General features: G+C 47.8%; 2 long non-coding RNA genes across 4 annotated transcripts in view; one reads left to right on the forward strand and one right to left on the reverse strand.

Annotated features, from left to right (window-relative positions):
- LOC149524588 (uncharacterized) overlaps nucleotides 1-22,052 on the forward strand; it is a 124,628-nt gene extending 102,576 nt beyond the window's left edge. Inside the window, exons 3-4 of the long non-coding RNA XR_016349539.1 lie at nucleotides 21,140-21,245; nucleotides 21,408-22,052. This is a non-coding gene — a long non-coding RNA (uncharacterized LOC149524588). The remainder of the gene's footprint in view (nucleotides 1-21,139; nucleotides 21,246-21,407) is intronic.
- Nucleotides 12,284-15,168, reverse strand: LOC106732341 (uncharacterized). Of its 3 annotated transcripts, none has more exons than XR_016349537.1 (10): nucleotides 14,928-15,168; nucleotides 14,666-14,756; nucleotides 14,423-14,451; nucleotides 14,242-14,320; nucleotides 13,963-14,027; nucleotides 13,785-13,837; nucleotides 13,515-13,703; nucleotides 13,222-13,254; nucleotides 13,008-13,113; nucleotides 12,284-12,845 (listed from the first exon to the last, which is right to left on the reverse strand). It is a non-coding gene; the product is annotated as an uncharacterized LOC106732341 (long non-coding RNA). The 3 variants fall into 3 exon arrangements; XR_016349536.1 differs by having other exon boundaries at nucleotides 14,135-14,320; XR_016349538.1 differs by lacking the exons at nucleotides 13,222-13,254; nucleotides 13,515-13,703 and having other exon boundaries at nucleotides 13,765-13,837; nucleotides 14,135-14,320.
- Nucleotides 22,053-23,897: the final 1,845 nt, after the last annotated feature.

The raw sequence follows: 23,897 nt of genomic DNA on the forward strand, positions 1-23,897 counted from the left end.
ATGCCCTTAATGATGGGTATTTATGCAGCATTAATAGTAGCACAAGAACGGATGTTTATGGTTCTCTGGCTTTCTGCAGGAAACATTAGTGCCTTATGGATCAGTGAAGAGCGTACAATTGAAGAGGCAAAACAAAAGGATGAAGCATGGAGACCAATGGGCATGAAAAAAGGAAAACAACAGAATGATCCATGCCAAACTAATTAAAAGAAAAATCATTCTGTCTCCTGCGCTCGTTCTTCCAGTACATTAGCTGTTGCCATTAAATGCAATCCATCAAAGTGACAGGATGCGCCCCATCATCTTAAGAAAAAATCTAATTAAGCGGCAAACAAAAGAACTACAAAAGCAGTGCTTCGGCGACATAGCCGGGAGTGGTGTTTGCCTTTGAAAGGGGTTTGCAAGGGTGATATGATGGTACGGTGATTGGCAAGGGGGTCAAGTTGGCATGCAGGGGTTGGCTTATTTGATAGTTTAACATGATGGATGAAGAAGTGGGTTGTGCCTGTGAAAGCTCGTGATACTATCTATATTTTCTGAGAGCCTCTAGGGGCTTGTCTAGACTACATTCCTCTTTCGAAAGAGGAATGTAAATGAGCCCGATCGAAAGTGCAAATGAAGTGTGGAATTGAATTTCCTGTGCTTCATTTGCATATTTGCATCCGCATGCTTTTTCGAAAAAGGGTTTTTTGAAAGTGAAAGTGCAGTTTAGCCGCAGTTCTTTCAAGTACGAGATCTTTCGAAAAAGGTTTTTTTTTTAAAAGAACTGCGTCTAGACTGAGCTTTCACTTTTGAAAAAACCTTTTTTGAAAAAGTGGGCGGATGCAAATATGCAGATGAAACACGGGAAATTCAAATGTGCGCTTAATTTGCACTTTCGATCGGGCTCATTTACATTCCTCTTTCAAAAGAGGAATGTAGTCTAGACGAGCCCTAGGGGTACATCTAGACTGCAAGCTTCTTTCAAAAGAGGGCATCTAGACCTCAAAACCAGATTGAAAAAGTGATCTGCTTTTTTGAAAGAGAGCATCCAGACTGCATGGACACGCTCTCAAAAGAAAGCCCTGATTGCTATTCACAGAATAGCCACCAGGGCACTGGTGCTTTTTTCGATTGCCTCTTCTTTCGAAAAATGTCCCTGTTCTGCCTCTGCCTCCACAGATGCCTTTTTTTGAAAGAGCTCTTTCGAAAAAGGTGTTCTGCCTCATAATTTGAGGTTTACCAATGTCAAAAACCACAGTGTGGATGCAGGTGAAGTTTTTTTTTTCAAAAAAGGGCAGTTTTTTCAAAAAAAAAATGTTGTCTAGACATACTCTAGGTTGATACAGGACCATGTATTGTTTTGTAAGTTGTTTTGTCTGGGTTGGGGGGGAGAAACAGGGTACAACTGAAAGTCAGCCCAGGACAATGAGTGGATTGTGTAATTGGATTTTAATAATGCCTCCGCCCTGCCCATCTGCATCCTGCCCTCCTTCTGTGGGATCAGATAGCAAACGGGTGTTGAGCCGACGCAGAGCTAGGCTGCAGTGGTGAGAGAGGGATTCCTCTTCCTCACGGGATAATCTCGCTCTGGGGCCTCCGGGCCTTCCCCCAGGTGAGGTCTCGGATGCTTTGTGTATGCTGACAAGAAAAACGGCAGCACCAAGACTTGTCCCCTGGGTGAAGTGACTCTGGCTCGTGGGACCCAGGCTACAAGGATGAAAACAGCAGTGTAGACATGCCGGCTTGGGCAGGCGCCCAGGCTCTGAGACCCTCGCCAGGTTGCATAACCCAGGTTCTTGCCCCCAACCCTGAATCATTTCAGCCCTTTGAGAGAAGCCATTTGACCCAGGCTCCGAGGCTGGGTGCTGCATGTCTGTGCTTAGAAGGTTTTGTACATGCTGGCCAGCACTCCCTTAGGAGCCTAGGGGATTTAGGTGCCTAAAGGCTTAGACAGCTGCTGAACGGTGGCTTTCAGAATATCAACGGTGCCTACCTGGTGGGCTTAGGTACCTTAGGAGCCAGGACAATCCCAACTGCTCTTGTGGGGGGTCCCACTCCCCATTCCTTCACCCTACTGCTCACGCCCTGTGACGTGAAAGACAGTTCTGCTAGCTGTGGTGTGTTCCGTAATGATCCGGGAGCTTCAAGAAGTGGTGGGTTTCTAAATTTCCCTTTGACGTCTTTTTTGCCAGACCTGTTGTATTCAAAGAAATTTCCTCATCTGGCTCAGTATCCAGCCCCCTGCTACACAATTCCTTAGTAGCTATGGGTTACTCCGCATTTTTTAGGCGTAACGTTAGTTCAAACCAAGGGGTTTGGTTCAAACTAACGCGGCTCAGAGCGCACTTCCCAGTTCGAATCAGCTGGCGATCGGAATAGCATGTGGGCGAGATGATGCTAATGAAGCACGGGATATTTAAATCCCTGCTTCATTAACAATTTCGGTTGGCTACATTTGCGTCCCTATCTTGAGAGCAAGTGTAGACGTACCCTATGATGCAGTACCCTAGCACTGTTTGCCGCTTGTTATTTAGGGAGACATAAGCAGCCCCTAGAGAACCATTAAAATTGCCCCCCATTTAATGGGCTTCAACAGGAGAATGAGTTGACAGCCACCGTTTTGCTTGCTGGACCACTAGATGGCACACTTGCATTGGCGCTCTGGATACTGCGGCTAACACGAAGCCGCAAGCAAAATGCCATCCAGATATGTTCTTCTTCAAATTGTTTTCCATCCTGCAAATATCTGTTTAATCAATTAAAGGGCTACAACCCACTAGGATTGTCCTAAATGAGAACAAGCAAGACGTGCAAACGACAGATTAACACACGTAAAGTACTTTACAAATACAACTTAAAATATATCTGTCCAGATTGTTCCTTTATCTTTCCATTACTAAGCTATCAAACTTTTCCTGAGTTTTTTAACACTTGCTATTGACTGTTCCTTTTCCAAAGGCCAGATATTGCTGTTGAGCACTGTTTACGTCTCCACTGACATCAATAGATGTCCGTCGGTTTAGATCTAGGTCAGCGTCTGTCTCCAAAGGCTGGCTCTTTGTTGGCATTTTCTGATCTGACAAACTAGCTCTCCCCTGAGCTTAGCTTTAAGTGTAGGAGCAGTTCACTGAAATTGACCAAAGATTATATCTTCACTGTTGTCCTAGTCTTTTCCAGAAGCTGTTTGGTGAACACTCTGAGTAATATACATCGTCAGATTTTGTTAAGGGGTTATTTATGAAAAGCTTTTAAAGGGTTAATCAGTTACAGTCGGGATGGGGAAACTGTTTTGCGTTGGGAGATGCTGACCCACAGAAAAATCAGTCTGGGGCTGCTCAAAAGTGAGAAGTAAACAACCTCCCTCCCAAAACAAAAGAACCCCTCGCTCATGTGGCCCCTGACTTAGAAGCAGAAAAACACTCCCCACATGCCCCTCACACATCAGAGTCTAGGGCGGCCCAGGCTAATGGATTTTGTGGGCCTCCTTAGGCTCTGGGGTAGGGCCAGAAAAGAGGGGTATAGTGTGTGGGAGGGGGCTACCAGGAAGTGAGCTTGTGTGTGTGTGGAGGGGGGGTGACTCTGGGGGGCGATAGGTTGCAGGAGCAGAGTGGGGGTGCAGCAGTAGGCTGGTGGTTAAGGGGCTCAGGGCTGGAACACCAGCACTGGCTCCCCAATGCTGGAGGGGAGCCCTGAGCTTATGGGGGCCAGATCCAGGCAAGCCATCAGGGGCGGATCCAACCCCCAGGCCATGGGTTCCCCATCCCCAAAGTAAGATTTGGTCTAAACCTACAATGTTTTGTCAGGTCGAAGCGAGGATACAATCACCCCCACCCCAGCTGACCCCCCCCGGGGGTGCACATAACTATGTGAACAGGACAGTGGCTCTGCTAGCAAATGTCATGCCAGGTGGTGATGTCTCTATGCCAGCAGGACTCGTTCTGTCGGTTTATGCTGTGTGACCACTAGGGGGCTCAGCCAGTATACGAGTTCCGGACAAGGTTCAAACCCCAGTAGATGTTACAGCCAGGACTAATATGATGTTGATGGTTATCGGTAGAAGATGTTACAGAGGATCAGTAGCATGATTATAAGCCATCTCTTGTGAATGCTAACGACTAACCCTCTATTAAATCCCCTATTTATTATAAATGTTTTTTAAACTGGTATGGATCCCAAAATACAAGGAGGATCTAGAACTAATTTTTCCTGGAATGCTTTGGAAACTAGCTGAGCACTGCATGGTCACCAATGGCTTTGAATGGCACCCGTCTGTGTTGTGCCATGTTACTTTCTGCCCCGCACTGAAAGAGAAGAGGCCTCTTTAAGTGAATTTGATTAAATGTGGGTACACGAGTGAAAGCATCAAGTGAGCCAGGAGTTCAGAAAACAATTTTTTCCCAATGAGCCTGTAGGAATGTTTTTTCTTCAGGTGCATTTTGTGTCAGATTTGAGACCCCTCCTTTCGTTTCCTCAGCCTGTCATCATGGAAATTAATTATTAGTCAAGAGATGGTATTCTGGGGAAGGGTGGAGTGAGACGGGCAAATTATTCTTCACATGAGGACAGTGACTATAGCCTTAATAAAGCCTTTTAACCTCTTTCTGGTGGCAAGTGATTCGTATATGGGTGTATATACACTTAGAAAAGAGGAGACTAAGGGGGGATAGGAGAGAGGTGTTGAGAAAGTGAATAAGGAAAAGTTATTTACTTGTTCCCATAAGAACTAGGGGTCAACAAATGAAACTAATAGGTAGCAAGTTTAAAACAAACAAAAGGAAGTTTTTCTTCATGCAGCGCACAGTCAACCTGTGGAACTCCTTGCCAGAGGATGTGGTGAAGACTAGAACTTTAACAGTGTTCAAAAAAGAGCTTGGGTGCATCTAAACTCCATTCCTTTTTCAAAAGAGGAATCCAATGAGGGAAATAAAAAATGCAAATGAAGTGCTGATTTACTAATCTGATGCTTCATTTGCATAATCTCTTCCAATCGCTTTTTCGGAAGAGATTTAAAAAAAAAACAGTCTAGATGGGATTCTTTTGAAAGAATACCCCTTTTTCAAAAGAACACTTATTCCTGTAAAAAATGAGGTTCACAGGGTTCTTTCGAAAAGCACCTGTGAAAGACAAAAACGTTACTCAGTTTCCAGTTTGGACAAAGCCTAAGCTCAAACCATCCACCTGTGTTTCTATATAACATTGCCATTTGCATAGTTCGGCTTCAAAACCTCCCAGCTGCGATGTGCCACTCCAGTCCATTGAATGATATTGGTCCCAAAAATGGGGAAACAAATTCAACATTTTAGTTTTCAAATTTTGAAAAAAAAATCAGCTTTAAAAACAGTCATTTGAAACTTGAAAATTTCCACCCACGTCCTGCAGTTTGGCTGAAAAATGGGGAAGATTTGACTGAATTCTCTACCACTCCTCTTGCCGTATTTTCGAAATTGAAAACATTTCATCCAGCTTTTACCTGATGGAAGCATATTGGACTGACGAACGATCGGGGGGCAGGCCTAGCATTGTGTAGGTCTGAGACAGTGGGGGGGGGGGGGGTTTGATTTCAAACTGAAAGCCCCTGCGGGCATCCAAACCAAATGTTGACACCTCTGTGGAGGCTTTGGGGGTCACACTTTCCAACGTGTTTCCATGGTGGAGGAGTGGTTTCAAAAACTTCTCAGGCGCTCAGCAGTGGTTCTCAATGGGAACTGGCTGCATTTTTAAAGGCATTTAGGTGTCTAAAGATGCAAATTGGCCCCTTGTGGTAGTTTCAAAAGCACCTAAGCAGGTTAGTTGCCTGAATGAGAAGATTGATTTCTTCTGAAAACTCCATTAGGTGCTTAGCTGCATCATTAAGCAGCGAAATGCCTTTGAAAACCTGGGCTAGGTGTGTAAATCCCATTGCTAGGTCTTCCACAGAGTGCCGTATATTCCACCCCGTGGGACTGCTTAACACTGCTCGGGGTGTGTGTGTGCAAAGGGGCAGGTGGCACGTAGCCTCAGTTTCCCCCCTCCCCACCACCTCTGGGATTTCTTGGGTCCCATTTTGTGCAGGGAGACTGCAGAGACTGCAACTGTGACTTCAAAGTGGGGGCTCTGTTTGCCTCTTCTCTATCCGCGATAACCCACAAGGTATTCGGTTGAATGATGAGCAAAAGCAAATTGCTAGCAACTCCCAGGAGCTGCGGGCAGGGAGATGCCATTGTTACGGACTAAGGTCCCTGGGTAAATTTCTCCTTGCCCAGCACCTGGGTCCATACCAATGAGCTGAACCTGTGGCAAAGTTCTTCCAGCAACACACTCCGGCAGGTTACCACAGCAGAACAAATCCTCCTCTATCCAGCATTCATTTCTTTTTTCTCTCCTACATGGGAGTTTCTTGAGACATTTCTCTGCCCTCCCCTTCGGTGACTGCTTCACGGGCCTTACTTCTATCCCCAGCGCTGTGTGTGTGACAGGCACTTATCTATGGCGAGAAGTCTCCAGACCCGTGGGAAGTGCACGCCGAAGAAATCTGTCTGGAGAGGCCATGGGCCTGAGAGCTGAGACTTGATGCGGATGGATGTCACTCGGAGCAGAAGGCTGGGAGGAGAGCACCCTGTCGCCTTTACCTTGATAAGCCTGTGAGTGTAAGAGACATGCCACAGGCATCTTCCATTACACCGCTCAACAGGAATCCACCCAGAAAAGAAGCAGGCAGACTCCAGGGAGTGTGGGGTCAGGCAGGGATAAGCAATGCCACTTTCAAAGGGTGAGCTGTGCTCCTAAGGGGGGGCTTTGAAGACCCTGCGCTAACCAGTACCGGGTTTTCTCCAGTTCTAAGTTCTGAGTCTGGACCTTCTGGTTCAAGGAGAAGAAGTCTGCTCCCCAGATAAAATGAATCTGGAATCACCATAAAGGGAGCCAATGGAGTTTCTTTGCTCGCTATCATTCCAGCCAGGTTTTTTTTTTCCACAGTGGGAGGTGATATTACTCTGAGCTAGGACAGCTGGATTAGGCACTAAGACAGGTCTACACTAGACCTGGAAAGTCCATGTAAGATATGCAACTCTAGCTATGTAAAATTTGTAGCTGGAGTCATCTTACCTTAAGCTAAGCTTGGTGCCATCTTCACAGAAGGAGGCAAACATTCCTGTTGGTTTCTTTTACTCCTCGTGACTGCAAGGAGTACAGGCACCAAATGGAGCTGCCTTCAGCATTTGATTTAGCAGGTCTTCACTAGACCCGCTAAATCAAACGCCAGAAGAACTACCTCCAGTGTGGCAAATGAAGACGTGCTCTTAGTCAATAACACAACCAAAGTACTTCAGCTTTGTCCAGTGCTTCCACACTTAAGGGTATGTCTATCCTACAGAGTTTTGTCCACACTGCAATCACGTTCTTCTGAACATAAATCGAAAGAACAGAGGGATTTTTCTGGCATTGGTAATCCTCTATCTATGAGGAAGAAGCCTTTTTTTGAAAGAGCTCTTTCAGAAAAAGGCGTGTGTGGACGGGGAAGAGGGAGTTCTTTTGAAAGAAGAGGAAAGAGGAAAAAGCACAGGTGCCCTGGTGGGCACTCTGTCCATAGTAATCACAGCTTAAATGTGAGATTGCATCCAATCAGTGTGGACGCTATCTTTCGAAAAAGCAGATCGCTTTTTTGATGCACTTTTGTGTGTGGACGCTCTCTTTCGGAAGAAGTTTTTTCAGAAGATCTCATCCAAAAGAAGCCTGTAGTCTAGACATAGCCTTAGAGAGGAAACATCCTCATAATCTTGGACAATGGGCCCTCTTTACTTGACTAAGAGCTCACTTGTCTGGAGTAGGTATCTCCTTCACTCCTTTCCCTGGCAACTGGCAGCTTCATCTCCAGGTAACAACACTCTCCCCTCCTACGTTAATGAGCTTGGGATCTGGACTCAGACTCTATCCTGGGCCTCAGTTTGGTTGTGACTTCCTTATCTCGATGATTCGGTTGGCAGGGAAGGAGGAGGTTGCAGAGACTCAACACCTATAAGATACCCTGCAGGATTTCAACTCTCTTATAGATCTTGTCGGGCATGTAGAAAACTGCTTGTTTTATGATAGCATCTCTAAGGTCTAAGTGCATCTGAGCTAAAATTAGCTTATTTAACATTGCTATGCAGCGCAGTGTTAAATATCACCATTTAGAGAATGCAGAAACATGAAGATGCAAATTAGACAAGTTAATTGCACATTGAGGCATCAATAAAAGGCTTATGCTTTATTAGATTCTACAAAAATAATACTGTCGTAATAATAAAAATCTAAGCCAGTAGGCTCTGAGTGTTCTAGAAGTTTCTGGCCTGTCTCTACCAGCACGATGCCATGGTACGTGGCCAATGTGACAGCCTCCTACTAAGTCCAAGTTTTCAATGTCTGAAAAATGAGCCTGGCTGAAATAATTGATCCAAGGTAGATTTGTTTCCATTTTGTCCCTGGTCTTAGTGTTTGCTCATCAGTATAATGCTGAAATAACATCCTTAGAGCAAAGCGGCATAATTTCAAGAATGAACGTCAGCGAATGTTTACCTTGGCAGGGAGATTGGAAACATTTTGCATGTGTCAATCAGTATGAAAATGTAATTTAATTCAGAGAGACAGAAATCAATGTTTTTCTCCTAGGATCTGAGAAAGCTAAATATCACCAGCTTAGCTTAATTAGTTTTTGATATTTGTATAGTCTCACCTTTAGTACAACATAAGTCTTTGTTCTCTGGAGGTCCTTTCCTTTCCTCCCCTCCATGACTTGAGTGCCCAGCTAAAGAGATAGGCTTCAATATCTGTAGTCAAGGGCCAAGTCTTAGCAAAACGTATAGCCTCTTTAAAATGGAGCATGGAATCTGTAACAACCCATCAAACTATGGGTCCTTCTAGTGGCCACGGCTGGAAGTAAGAGACTACCTATTTGGTGCTTCATAAGAAGAAAAGTTTTTCCTCTCCATATATGTTACGTGCCACACAAAATAGGAACACGGGCACATCAGAATGAAAGCACTGGGCTGGGTTCCCTAGGGAGGTGCTGGAATCTCCATCCCTAGAGGTTTGTATATCCTATCTGGACAAAGCCCTGGCTGGGTTGATTGAGTTGGGATTGGTGCTGCTTTGGGCAGGGGGCTGGACTCGATGAGCTCCTGGGGTCTCCTCCAGCCCTAGGGTTTTATGATTCTACCCTCTCTGGTGTGTTTGCAAAACCAGCTTTAAGGCCCTGAAAGCTCTCCCAGTTCTCTCCCCGCTGGGAAGGCTGCTGATGGGGATCCATAGGGGACACACCCAGAGATGAAGCTCTTGATTCATGGAAGCACGGGGGCAGGGCGGGGCAACCCCCAAACGGGTGAAGTCAGTGGGAGTCTCTCCATTCTCTTCAGCAGGCTCTGGATGAGGAGCAGAAGACTATGTGCCACTCCCATTGACCATCAGCAGGATGGACACATCGTCTTTTTCTGGACCAGGGCCTTCAACTACCCCTCACCCCTCAGCAGGAATGGGGGGTGAGGAGAGCAGCATCTGGGTGGACCCTCGTTAAGGTGCTCCGGGCTTTTCCGGGAGTTGGGATTCAGGCCTGGCCCCATACTAGCATTACTGGTAGTTGCTATGGCAACACCAAGAGGAGCCAGCCCAGGGTTAGAATGGGCCCGCAGTGTTATTTGCCCTACAACTAGTGAGTGAAAAGTCCATTCCTATAATAACCCCGTCCCTTCGTTTCTTCCCTCCCCTGCACACCCCACAAGGATAATCCGCACCCGCCTGAAGGAACAGCAGACAACTTTGTTCCCAGTATCAAGCCACAATGATGGCGTTGACATGAAGGAGGGAGGGTCCATCTACACCCATCTCTCCCCTCACAGAGGCCATCTGCTTCCGAGGAAAGTGCAAGGAGACCCTGCAAGAAAGGTTCACCTGCCTCCATTGAAAGTCTTGGACCCCCCATAGAGAGAGAGCTGCTTAAGCCCTGAAGCAAGAAGATTTCTATTCCTTCCAGGGTTCTTGGTTCATCTCTAAAAAGTTTCTATTATAATTCTGAATGTTCTTGCAATCCTGCTGAGCTCTTAGCCTCCATGGCATCTTGAGGCAGTGAGTTCCCCAGGTTAGGTATGTGTAGGGCTCCCCTCACCAGAAGATGAGTGCCTCCCAATCATTAATGTGTTTAATGTCCCTCCTCCCCACAAAAGAGGGCAGTGTTAGGGTTGCTTTGGTGTGTGTGAAACCTGCTACCTACTAATTTCATTTGGTGACCCCCTAGTTCTTTTGTTATGGGAACAAGCAAATATCATTTCCTTACTCACTTTCACACCTGTTATAGACCTCTGTCATATCCCTCCCTTCATCTCCTCTTTTCTAAGCTGAAAAGTCCAAGTCTTCTTAATCTCTCTTCATATGGGACCCGTTCCAAACCCCTCATCATTTTTGTTGCACTTTTCTGAACCTTTTCCAATGCCAAGATATCTTTTTTGAAATGAGGTGACCACATCTGTACGCAGTATTCAAGATGTGGGCGTACCATGGTTTTATATAGAGGCAATTAGATATTCTCTGTCTTATTCTATATCCTTTTTTTAAATTACTTCATGTGCTGTCTTCCATCTTCCTTTGTCCAGGGAGGAAGCTGAGTCCAAGGGCTAGGAAAACCTTGAGTCAGTTCCTCGTGTTAGTTACACAACTCAAGGAAATGGACGTAATGGGGGATAAAACTGGATTATATGTAGGATTTAAAACAATGGAACAGGCTGTGGTCCAGAGCCTTTATCCTTCCACACCCGTAGGATAAACGTGAGCAATGTACGTGCAGTAATGCTAATTATCCAGAATGCCTGGGACTCTTTAAAGAATTTTTAAATTCTCTTACATTGAGGGAAACAAAAGACAGGACTATGTAGCATTTTAAAGACTAACAAGATGGTTTATTAGATGATGAGCTTTTGTGGGCCAGACCCACTTCCTCAGATCAAATAGGATCTGAGGAAGTGGGTCTGGCCCACGAAAGCTCATCATCTAATAAACCATCTTGTTAGTCTTTAAAGTGCTACATAGTCCTGTCTTTTGTTTCAGCTACACCAGACGAACACGGCTACATTTCTATCACTATTTTACATCGAGGGGTTTTTGTATCTAAATTTTTAGCAGCAGGCGCCTCCTTGTGGTAGCACTTGTAAAGGCCTCAGTCATGGGTCAGGTTGTCCACTGTGCAAGGCACTGCACAAAGCACACAGTGGAAAAGTTGGTGCATCCTCCTTACGCCAATGGGGAAGTACTTGAACCATGTGCATTTGTTTGACCAATTTCAAGATATGGAACCAGTTTGGCTTGAATGAAACCGTTTATTTATGTGTCTATTTCCCCAGGATGGCCAACGGTGTGGAAAACCCGCTCTCTTCACACATCTGTTGTTTGGGGAGGTCCACACCAGAGAGGGAAGCATGCGGAAGCTGGTTTGCATGTGACCACCTCTGCAAATGCTGAAGTGTGTCACGTCAGTAGTAGCAGGTGTTTGTCTAGGAATGTGAATGTTTTACTGGGTGAGGTTCACTGGTAGGGGCCGGAGCAGCCCCCCATCCCAGGTTTGGAGAGGGGAGACAGTAGCGCCTCTGGGACAGACTGCAAAGGAGAGCAGGTTTTGTGAGCCGAGCAAGAGGTGTCCACGAAGCAGTGACCCTACCATGCTAATGGAACGGTTGCTTTGGGTTCACTAACCACAACTCCTAGAGCCGCCGCTTGCTGGGTTCAGAGGGGCTCTTACGCACAACGGCTTGGCAGAGCACGTGGACGTGGCAGACCAAAGGCCCCGCCCTGGTCTCTAGGAACATCCTAGGAGAGGACCATGGTAACAGAGCCGCTGTGCTTCCTGCTTTCCCCTGAACTGGGACACCAGCTCATTTCCCCACCTCTCTGGGGATGGCGAGCTAGTCTCTGCTGGAACTGGGCCTGCCGGGAAGGGAGAGCCATTCGGAGGAGGGCCACGCTGGTGCTGTGAAGGGGAGGGCCAATGGCCCAGGCCCAGCTCTGCCCGGCAGCCTGGCTGGGAGCGTGGGCACGGCCGAGCGGCACCGGACGGGTCCATAGAAAGTGCAACAGAGGAAAGGAGGCAAGTTGCCTTGGATGGATCGTTTATTGTCTGTTTCTAAGTGGCCCCAAGGGCTGGTCCTTGCTCAATGCTCCAGGGGAAGGCGAAAAACCTCCAGAGTCTCTGGCCAATCTGCCCTGGAGGAAAATTCCTTCCCGACCCCAAATGTGGCGATCAGTTCCACCCTGTGCATGCGAGCGAGGACCCATGGTCACTATGGGAACGTACCCTGGCCTAGTCCGCACCTCGGATACTGTCTGGCTAGTCCTGGCCCCCAAACCCCACGGCTTTCCTCTTCTCCGAGGCAGCCCCCTTCTGACTGAGTCCCAGCAGATGGGACCAGCCAATCCTCTTGGCCTAACAGGTGCACCATGAAGCCTTTGGACGTTGCTGTTTGAATAGCATCCACACCGGCTGCGCGTCCTTCCTCTGAAAGTACAGCCACAGCCCCTGAACTGTACTGGGAGGGACAGGCAGTGTCCTCGCCTCCTGATCAAGGAGAATCCCCGCGTGTCAGCCACGGCTCTTGGCTCCTCCCAGACCCTGAGATATGAGAGACCCTGGAACAAACCTTCTGACACAACACGAGTGGGCAAATGTGTGGAGCGGATTGTTTGCTCATTTGTTACACTTACTGAATGCTCCTCTGACCTCTCCTCAGAGCCAATGCTCTGGCTGTGTTGAGTGGAGAGTTGGTGGTCTCATATCTCGAGAACCAATCGCCTTCCAGGGGACAGGAATGGCCTAGAATGGATCTGCTCATTTGTGCTCGACAATCCAGAGCATTGGTAGCGTTGATCACCTGAGAAGGGAAATCAGCTTCACACGTTAGGGACTGACACGCACAGCCCTGGCTGTAGGGAGCAGAGTTCGACAGGTCATTCCGTTACTCATCAGGCCCATAAAGATTGCCAAAGGGAACAGATCTGGAAGCCCCTTGTACAAGAGAGCCACAAACACTCACCTGCGGGTCAGTGACAATCTGCAGCAGTGTTGGACTGAACCTTGCTGATATAAGTGACTCTCTTCATCGTCTTCCTCTGAGGTCCTGTCTGCTGCGTTTCTCTCACCTGAAAGGGAAACACAACCCATTAACCCTTCTCCGTTGCTACGAGGCGAGTTTCTTACATTTTGGCAGCACTCAGAGATCTTCGAGGAACTTCCTGACATTTTCTCACCTTCCAAGCTCAAATCAGCTGCATTTCCCCCACCTGAAAGTGAGAGAGGATCCATTTGCTTCCACTTGAATGTTAAGAAAATGTGGTTTGGTTTCACTTGACAACTGATACGGCCAGTTCCACTCATTCCAACTGAGTGAATCTCGTCTACCACACAACGGCCCTCGGGTCTCCTTCCGTCTGGAGATCTGGGAGCTGCTGTAACAATCAGTTTCTGCCAGGATGCTTCATTGTCTCTAAGTGTTGCTTTAGCAGGAGATTCCTCTGACAACCTGGGACATGGAACAGCTCACCTCTGGCTGTGAAGCACTGCAGAGCTGCTTCGGATTTGGATTTGCAACCGACAGAACAATCTGAAGTGACTGACCCTTATTTCCCGGATTTCGATTCCAAGAGGTATTCCAAGCCCAACCCGCTTAAAGTCTGGCATCTGCTTGTCACGCTCTTCCCTTGACCCTTCAGGACAAGAGCAGTTCTTCTCCCTGAAAGGAAAATCGACATGGTTTGATATGCACATAGATACCTGAGTGCGGGATTTCTTACCTCTTCCCACCGTTCCTCACATCTTCCTGGTAGGCTTGGTCTCAAGTCTGTCCACATCTCGAGCTAGGAAAACCTGCAATCATCGATGGTGGACATACAGCATGTTATTTATTATTATTACGCGTTGCCAGCTAGGACGGAGATGGCTCTTTAGCAACCAGTTCATTAAATTTCTAGACACTTTTCAAGCTCACTTACCTGTCATGATGTTCGACCACAGACCTTGAATTCTTGCCAATACCGCCAGGTCCAAGGGTTAAAACCTGAAGCAGAAAACAGGCTGCTGTTCTTTTTCTGAACTGGAAGGAAAAGCTGCTTTTCTTCTTGCAGGTTGGTAGAGTTACCTGTTTGACACTCTCTTTAAACTCACCCTCCTCTTTTCTTCCTTCTCTGAACTGCAAGATCTTCATTTTCCCTGGAACTAGAAATGCAGCCTTTTATTCCTAGGCCTGGGCAGTGAGTTGGTGCATTGCTTACCTGTGGACAGAAACGGACCAGTTCTGCTTCTTCCTGCTTGACCTTTGATAAATGAGCAACAATGGCCAAACCTGGAAAACTAGAATGAGTGGAGCAGTTAATCTCTGGAAATGAGAAGGTGAAGGCTCATTTTCATGCTGTGGTGGGTTTCACTTTCTTCTTGAAATAACGTCACCCTTACCTCCTTGTAGGAACAGCCAAAGGCATCATCTGGAAGGGGGAAGAAAGGAGCTCTCATGATCATTGGTAAAATTACCGGCTGCTGTTCTTACGTGCGAACAGGCAACTCCCAATATTTGTTACTTTACTCAAAACAGCCACTTCTAGTGCTCTTTAGAGAGAGCCGCATTTCATCAGTTTCTTCCACCACAGAACGTGTCCAGAAATCACTGACGGTTATGGGAACATGTTTTGTATTTCTTACCTCCTGAAGAAGGGTGGATCAGCTAGATCAGGGAAGTCCTTCCTGTGAAGTGCAGCCATCTGTCATCCCTGCAGCTCCACATATGACCTAGCTAGAACAGACAGTATTTTGTGAGGCAAGAAGTGTAAAAGATTTGTCATGGGATTAGTTTTGTAACAGGGAGTGAAATGCCTCCCTGCTGTGTGATGAACGGCTCTATTGGTTTATTTGTGCTCCCCATAAAGCCAGCTGTCTTGTTTAAAATCGAGGAGGGATACCTCACCGCTTCCTTGTCCGTGGCGAGACCAAGCAGGGAAATCTGCAGCCTCTCCCCAGACTGGGTTCTGCCCATTGCTTTACTCTGACAAACTTGCTTGTGCCTTTGGCAGTGAAGGACAGAGTCACTTCCTCCTCCGGAGAGAGCCACGGGGCTGGTTCGTGTCCACTCCGTTGCCATGGGAAGGAGAGTCCCTGAGCTCCGGATAGGAACGCTCAGTGTCACTTCTCACGTCTGAGGTGAGCGAAGCTGCAGGGATCCCATCAGCTGAGGCAGGATCGTCGCACTGTCGCCTTTGGAAAGCTGATTCCACCTCTGCGCTGTGGCCACTTGTCCCCCGTTCCTGTGGGAATGGTACCGGTGCCTGCATTGCTCGCCCAAGTAATGACACCTGTCTCTCTGCTTGTCGCTTGGCAAAGGCCAACAGGACTCTACTTGATACTGAAGAACTCAGCCAAGATTTTGTTCCCCATCCACATCCTCTGTGCCTCACCTCCTCTCTCTTCTCTTATAGCCTCTTTGCCCCCCCTTTCTCCCTCCCCTCCTTGCTCCTTATTTTGGGGGGGGGGATCCTTCTTCCCCTTTCTCTACTCTGTCTATTCCTCAGGTACCTAGTGTTTCTCTCTCCCCAATGTCCATTCCCCCCCTCATTATCGATCCCTCGCCGTACCCACCAGCCTCACCCCAGCACACCCCACTCCTTTGCCCTGGTCCCCATCCTCACACCCGTAGGCGGGAGCCATGTGCTATGGACGAGGTGCTGGTGTGACATCAGTGACCCAACAATCGCTGCATCACAGCCGAGTCGCGGGACATGGTCACCACCTCCTTATTTGGGCAGAGTGAGCCCAGTGACTTGCCCTGTGTCACTCGCCTGAGGAGGGGAGTCAAATTACACTTCGGATGGAGAGTCACCAGCTGGGCTCTGTTCCAGGGTCATGACCGGCCCCTGACCTGTGACATGGATGGAGTGGGACTCGTGGAGCTCTCCCCTGCGCACACTTCCTTCAGGGCCCCTCCCTGCTGGTCCTAGTCTCTGTCAGTGTCCCTTGCCCTAAGTGCGGAACATCCTGCTTCCCTCACAATGGGCCAGGTCTGAGCAGTGTGATTCCCTGCATCTCCGATTGTACTGAAGGCACCCTGGGTGGTGACCTCGACCCTTCCATTGCACAATTGTACGGAGGTGTCCCAGTCACCGTGGTGACGACCACAGTATCTTTGGTGATCAGGAAACCCAACGTTCAGCATCCCCAGTAGAACTCGTGGCAAGCAGAGGAGGAATGAAACCAAACAAAATTGTTTGCAAACGATCCACTGCAAAATCCTGTCTCTAACAGGAACCAAGTGCAGGTGCATGGACTCTCTGCTGAAGGTCCTGGCATGAAGTGCAGAGCAGTGGGTAGGGATGACGCAGACTCGGCCATTTGCACAGGCCTGCTCCAGTGGCTGCAGCCGGCCATACGGGATCCAAGGGGCCTCTCCTTAAGTCACCCCCTAAGTGCCAAGAGCACTGGGGGGCTGCTACGGTTCTCGAGAGGAGTCCAGATGCTGGGAATGGGGCCTGCAGACCCCACAGTCTGCAATTCTCCTCAGCAATGGGCCAAACCAAGAACTGGGGGAGGGGTTGGAGAAGGGCAGTGGGGATGGGAGACAGACGCAGGACAAAAGGAAGGAGGCAGAAGCCAGGAGGAGACTGAGGGAAAGATCGCTTCGGGTGGAAAGAGAGGATGGGAGTCAGGCAGAATGTGTGCAAAGCAGGGGAGAGGGAGAGAAAGACGTGATGGGGTCTAAAGAAAGAGGGTGTAAAATAGGGTAAGTGCAGTGATCTGAAAACTATCAGATGCGTATTCTACCTTTAATCCCAGACAAATGAACTGGCCATATTTCTTATTATGAGGTCACTAGATTTGAGATGGTGCTTGGTCCTGCCGTGAGGGCAGGGGACTGGACTTGATGACCTCACGAGGTCCCTTCCTGTTCTAGTGAAATATGTAGACTCCTACTCCCCAGCAATTTCAACAGGAGTTCAGTGCCTAACTACCTTTTGTGGGTCCAGACTAATGTCCTATTCTGTTTTTCCTGGGTGCAGGGGGCGGGGAAGCGAGAGGGGTGTCACTGCAGCCCGTTTAACCAGTTAACCAATTAAACAGGATTTTACAATATATTGAACTGGCTAATGAATTAAATGGGGATTTTACATCCCTAATGGGATCATACTCCGGTGATGAGCCTATTCTGCTCCCTGTACCGCTTGTATTTAAGCAGGTAGCCCTGTTTCTACCCAGCGTCGATCGCAGTGGAGCCATGAACTCAAAGCAACCCAGTAGGCCCAGGACACAAGTAATAGGCCTGGAATCATTCCTGCTTTCCTGTAATATGAGTAGGAGCGCCCAATGGGGTTTAACGTTCCCAGTTGTGAACACACTGGAAATCATTAGCCATGACACTTGAGAAATGGTGATTACTCTGAATTTACTGAAACAACCAAGTCGCAATTTATTTCCCAGCTCATTAGAGAGCTGTGTGTCATAAATCACCCAGCCCATCTCGTGCGGCCAACCTGCCAGTCCCTGGTTTACTCCATGCTCTCGATTATTTAACGTGGAGAGGGCACGCTTAGTTGGCCTTCATTACAGTGTGTACAATGGACGCTCAATGGCTGGGCACTGGATTGTCTCTCTCCCTCACTGTCTGGTCCGCAGGTGACCTGCTTATTTTAGCTGCATGGGGCTGCCTGTCACAGGCTCAGGGTTGGTATAGGAAGTGGGGCATCTAATCGCTTCCTTCTTACATCTGTTAGGGGCGGCACACCTGGAGCTCCCTGTCCCACTCCTGAGTCACCCTGAAGACCTCTTTGCTGTCTCTAGCCTTGAGGTAGAGGTGTCGTGGAGTGACCACCTCCCTTGGAAGCCCCCCACATGAACTATGGCCTCCCTGAGTCTTTGAGGCTATGTCTACACTGTGCCTGTTTGGCACAAGAAATACGGAAATGAGGCTAAGCATGGAATATCACCGAGCATCATTTTCATAATTAATGGGGCTCCGTTTTTGTGCAACCCTCCCCTTAAGCAAGAGCCGTTCTTCCTGAAAAAATAAGGAAGAACAGCTCTTGCGCAAGAGGGGGGTTTTGCGCAAAAACGGAGCCTCGTTAATTACGCAAATGAGGCACGGCGATATTCCACTCTTAGCCTCATTTCCATATTTCTTGTGCCAAACAGGCACAGTGTAGACATAGCCTCAAAGACTGGGTAGGGTATTTGCAATTGGAAAGGGTACAGTGCAATTGGAAAGGGTACAGAGAAGAGCGACAAGAATGATTAAAGGTCTAGAGAACATGACCTATGAAGCCAGGCTTCATGAACTGGGCTTGTTTAAAAAAGAAGATTAAGGGGGGACATGATAGCGGTTTTCAAATATCTAAAAGGGTGTCACAAGGAGGAAGGAGAAAATTTGTTCCTCTTGGTTTCTGAGGACAGGACAAGGAGTAATGGGCTTAAAGTGCAGCAGGGGAGGTTTAGATTGGACATTAGGAAAAAATTCCTAACTGTCAGGGTGGTCAAATATTGGAATAAATTGCCAAGGGAGGTGTTGGAATCTCCCTCTCTGGAGATATTTAAGAACAGGTTAGATAGACATCTGTCAGGGATGGTGTAGGTGGAGCTTGGTCCTGCCTTGAGGGCGGGGGGCTGGACTCGATGACCTCTTGAGGTCCCTTCCAGTCCTATTATTCTATGATTCTATGATTCTAGCCTCATTGGCATATTCTTGTGCCAAACGGGCGCAATGTAGACATAGCCCCCAAGTGCAAATCGAGGTGGGAGTTTCTTCCCCCCAGCTCAAGGGGCGTGAGTGTTGCACCTGTTTGGTTTTCTGAGGAACGACGGTGAAGAAAACGAGCCCTGAGCTGTCTCCCCTCCCCATGACGAAGGTGCACCAGGGACTGGATCCTCTCTTGGTCTCTAGTCACTGCGAAATCCCACCAGAAATAAATGATGAATGGAAGGATGGAGAATTCTTCCTCGTCCAGCTCCCGGGTCCAAAGCAGATTTTCAATGACTGGGACTGTCAAAGGTGCCTAAAGTAGTTTACGGTTCCTCTGTCTCGAATTTCAGTGTGTTCTGGGCATCCTGAGACCGTTGTGTGAGAATCCCACCCTAAAAATCCCCAGGAAGGAAGCTATTGTTTCTTCGCCAACCCCAGCCAAACTTGAATCTACTTTTGACCAATATTTTATTATTTTCCCCAAAATAGTTTCCGGTTTGAGGAGGGAATGCTCAGGCTTTTGTTTTTCTCCAAATGATTACAGCCTACTTTTAATTGCTTTACTATAACAATATTGTGATTGGAGGCTAGACTGGTGTGAATAATTCAGTACAGCACAGTGATAACTTTATCCACAAAAGATGGTTTATAGTAATTATTTGCAGCTATTTCGAAGACAAGCAGAGTATAATCTGAATGGGGTATGTAAAATGCTCAGAGAATGCAGTGCAAATGTATTCACTCTATTACTGGTGGGGAAAAAAACACATTTTGGTTTCCCATGAATGCATAATCTCTTGTGCTATTAAACCATAAACAAAGGTTCTTTTGAGAAATATTCCTATCCAAAGCTAATTGCTTGCGCTGTAGATGCATGTGCTGTTTATGCAAAAGGAAGACCTTCTAGTAGGCTAGGTAATAAATACACCAGATACATTGTGAGGCTTTCTTGCACAGACTAGAGATCACAAAGATGCTGAAAGTTTGCAGTAGAGCAAATATTTTGAATGTGATAGTTCTTGTTGGTTTGCTCTGGAAAGCAAACATCCCTTCCACCGCCTTTGGCAAATATCTCATGCTGGAGAGGACCATTAGAAATAACTGTAGGAAGTGGATAAAAAGAAAACAGTGCATGATTGTGGTGATTTTTTTTTAAAGAAACATGGTTTTGTTTGGAGGATGGTTCAAATAGCTTCTTCTCCAATTCTCGCTTAGGTGCTTTTTACCATGAAATACCCAAAGCAACTCTTAGAGATCTCTGAAATCAGTTGGTTTCCCCCAGTCCAGTTACTAGAGGACTCGTGTTAGATCACAAAAAAAACAGGGTCAGAATTAATGCCATTGGCACATAAGTGAGACACAAAGGGGTTTAATGCATGGATTACTAAAACTGGTTCTTAAAGGTCAAGGTTTAAGCAGGCCAGTAATTGGAGCTGTAAGAGAACTACATTTTTCCCCACTCTGTGATGGTTTTGTGGTTTGGGTTTTTTTTACTTCCTCTGTTTTCAAGAACAAAAACAAAATTTCCAAATTTCTCACGATCCAATTTTAAAAAAACACCTGATTTGTGATCAATTAAACATACCTCCACAAAACTAATGCTTTCCCCTCGCTTTGACTCTGTGGGTTTGTCTAGACTACATGGCTCCATCGACGGAGCCATGTAAATTAGTTTATTCGGCATAGTTGAAGAAGCGGGGATTCAAATAATCCCCACTTCATTAAAATAAACATGGCCACCGTGCTGTGCCGACGATCAGCTGATCCGGCACAGCGCAGCAGTCTAGACTGCCTCGTGAAACGAGGTTTACCGGAGCGGTCGACAAAGGCATCCTTTGTCGACCGCGCCGCATCTAGACTCCCTTTCAGGGAGAAGAACTGCTCTTGTCCTGAAGGGTCAAGGGAAGAGCGTGACAAGCAGATGCCAGACTTTAAGCGGGTTGGGCTTGGAATACCTCTTGGAATCGAAATCCGGGAAACGGGTCAGTCACTTCAGATTGTTCTGCCGATTGCAAATCCAAATCCGAAGCAGCTCTGCAGTGCTTCACAGCCAGAGGTGAGCTGTTCCATGTCCCAGGTTGTCAGAGGAATCTGCTGCTAAAGCAACACTTAGAGACAATGAAGCGACCTGGCAGAAACTGATTGTTACAGCAGCTCCCGGATCTCCAGACGGAAGGAGACCCGAGGGCCGTTGTGCGGTAGGTGAGATTCACTCAGTTGAAATGAGTGGAACTGGCCGTATCAGTTGTCAAGTGAAACCAAACCACATTTTCTTAACATTCAAGTGGAAGCAAATGGATCCTCTTTCACTTTCAGGTGGGGAAATGCAGCTGATTTGAGCTTGGAAGGTGAGAAAACATCAGGAAGTTCCTCGAAGATCTCTGAGTGCTGCCAAAAGGGAGGAAACTCGCCTTGTAGCAACCGAGAAGGGTTAACGGGTTGTGTTTCCCTTTCAGGTGAGAGAAACGCAGAAGGCAGGACCTCAGAGGAAGACGATGAAGAGAGTCACCTATATCAGCAAGGTTCAGTCCAACACTGCTGCAGACTGTCACTGACCCGCAGGTGAGTGTTTGTGGCTCTCTTGTACAAGGGGCTTCCAGATCTGTTCCCTTTGGCAATCTTTATGGGCCTGATGAGTAACGGAATGACCTGTCGAACTGTGCTCCCTACAGCCAGGGCTGTGCGTGTCAGTCCCTAACGTGTGAAGCTGATTTCCCTTCTCAGGAGATCAGGGCTCCCAGTGCTCTGGATTGTCGAGTACAAATGAGCGGATCCATTCTAGGCCATTCCTGTCCCCTGGAAGGCGATTGGTTCTCGAGATATGAGACCACCAACTCTCCACTCAACACAGCCAGAGCATTGGCTCTGAGGAGAGGTCAGAGGAGCATTCGGTAAATGTAACAAATGAGCAAACAATCCGCTCCACACATTTGCCCACTCGTGTTGTGTCAGAAGGTTTGTTCCAGGGTCTCTCATATCTCAGGGTCTGGGAGGAGCCAAGAGCCGTGGCTGACACGCAGGGATTCACCTTGATCAGGAGGCGAGTACACTTCTTGTCCCTCCCAGTACAGTTCAGGGGCTGTGGCTGTACTTTCAGAGGAAGGACACGCAGCCGGTGTGGATGCTATTCAAACAGCAACGTCCAAAGGCTTCATGGTGCACCTGTTAGGCCAAGAGGATTGGCTGGTCCCATCTGCTGGGACTCAGTCAGAAGGGGGCTGCCTCGGAGAAGAGGAAAGCCGTGGGGTTTGGGGGCCAGGACTAGCCAGACAGTATCCGAGGTGCGGACTAGGCCAGGGTACGTTCCCATAGTGACCATGGGTCCTTGCTCGCATGCACAGGGTGGAACTGATCGCCACATTTGGGGTCGGGAAGGAATTTTCCTCCAAGGCAGATTGGCCAGAGACTCTGGAGGTTTTTCGCCTTCCCCTGGAGCATTGAGCAAGGACCAGTCCTTGGGGCCACTTAGAAACAGACAATAAACGATCCATCCAAGGCAACTTGCCTCCTTTCCTCTGTTGCACTTTCTATGGACCCGTCCGGTGCCGCTCGGCTGTGCCCACGTTCCCAGCCAGGCTGCCGGGCAGAGCTGGGCCTGGGCCATTGGCCCTCCCCTTCACAGCACCAGCGTGGCCCTCCTCCGAATGGCTCTCCCTTCTCGGCAGGCCCAGTTCCAGCAGAGACTAGCTCGCCATCCCCAGAGAGGTGGGGAAATGAGCTGGTGTCCCAGTTCAGGGGAAAGCAGGAAGCACAGCGGCTCTGTTACCATGGTCCTCTCCTAGGATGTTCCTAGAGACCAGGGTGGGGCCTTTGGTCTGCCACGTCCACGTGCTCTGCCAAGCCGTTGTGCGTAAGAGCCCCTCTGAACCCAGCAAGCAGCGGCTCTAGGAGTTGTGGTTAGTGAACCCAAAGCAACCGTTCCATTGGCATGGTAGAGTCACTAGTCTGCCCCCTTAAACAGTATTCACACACTGAAGTCCTGTTAGAGTCACTGGGAATTAGAAGCATAAATGTCTTGGAGGATATGATCCAGTCACCTCATAGTAGATTTTCCAACTAGCTGCAAGTGGTCTCATGGTCTAACGAGGCAGGAAATGATGCTATTCCTCAGTAGAGCTGGTCAGAATTCTTTCCTGAGGAAAGTTATTTAGGAAGCAAAAGTTTCAGTAAGTTGGCTTTTGGAAACTGAAAAGTTAAGGGAAAAAATTGTTTTGTATTTAGATAGCCGCCCCCCTCTCCCCAGCCGTAAATAATTCACAGAAACGGTCATTTGTTCCTTTCAAAAGCTTTTTGAGGAAAATATTTAACATTTTCTGACCAATTCTAGCTGAAAGGTTTCTTTCTTTCATGTTGTGTGGACCAATCCATGCACTGAACCCGAATCTAACGTACCTGCTTCAGGAGTTTTGGTGTAGCTATGACAGGCTATGACAGAGACCGTATTGTGAGGTCATACCTTTTATTGGACCAAGGTATGAGGGTGGAAAATGAGCTTTCGAGCTTCTTGTGACCAGAAGAAGAGCTCTATGGAGCTTGAAATCCAGCAAAACTTGATTCAGGAAAAGATCACCTGCGCCACACACATTGTCTGTTTCCTTTATCATGAGTCACAGAGACAGAGCTACCAGCCTAATTTGGAGCGGGGCGTTCTGGTGAGGACCCAAAGACTCAGATGGGGGACTTGGGGTAGAAAGCTTAGAAATGGGCTTTCCCAACTGTACTTTCCCCTGTTTGCTGACAGATGGTGGTGTAGAGCGGCATAACGCCTGGCAGCCTGAAACACAGGCGTTAGGCTGCTCTACACCACCATCTGTCAGCAAATGGGAAAGCCCATCTCTAAGCTTTCTACCCCAAATCCCCCATCTGAGTCTTTGGGTCCTCACCAGAACTCCTGTCTCCAAATTGGTCAGCTCTAAGGGTACGTCTAAACTATATGGCTCCGTCGACGGAGACATGTAGATTTGTTTTTTTGGCAAAGGGAAATGAAGCCGTGATTTAAATAATCGCGGCTTCATTTAAATTTACATGGCTGCCACGCTGAGCCGATAAACAGCTGATCAGCTGTTTGTCGGCTCAGGGCGCTAGTCTGGACGCTCCCCTGCTGACATGAAAGCCTTTTATCAACATCCCCTGTAAACCTCATCCTACGAGGCATAACGGGGATGTCGATAAAAGGCTTTCAGGTTGACGTGGAGCGTCCAGACGAGCGTGCTG

Source organism: Pelodiscus sinensis, chromosome 4 (assembly GCF_052426305.1).
Source record: "Pelodiscus sinensis isolate ZL-2025 chromosome 4, ASM5242630v1, whole genome shotgun sequence".
Taxonomy (NCBI): domain Eukaryota; kingdom Metazoa; phylum Chordata; order Testudines; family Trionychidae; genus Pelodiscus; species Pelodiscus sinensis.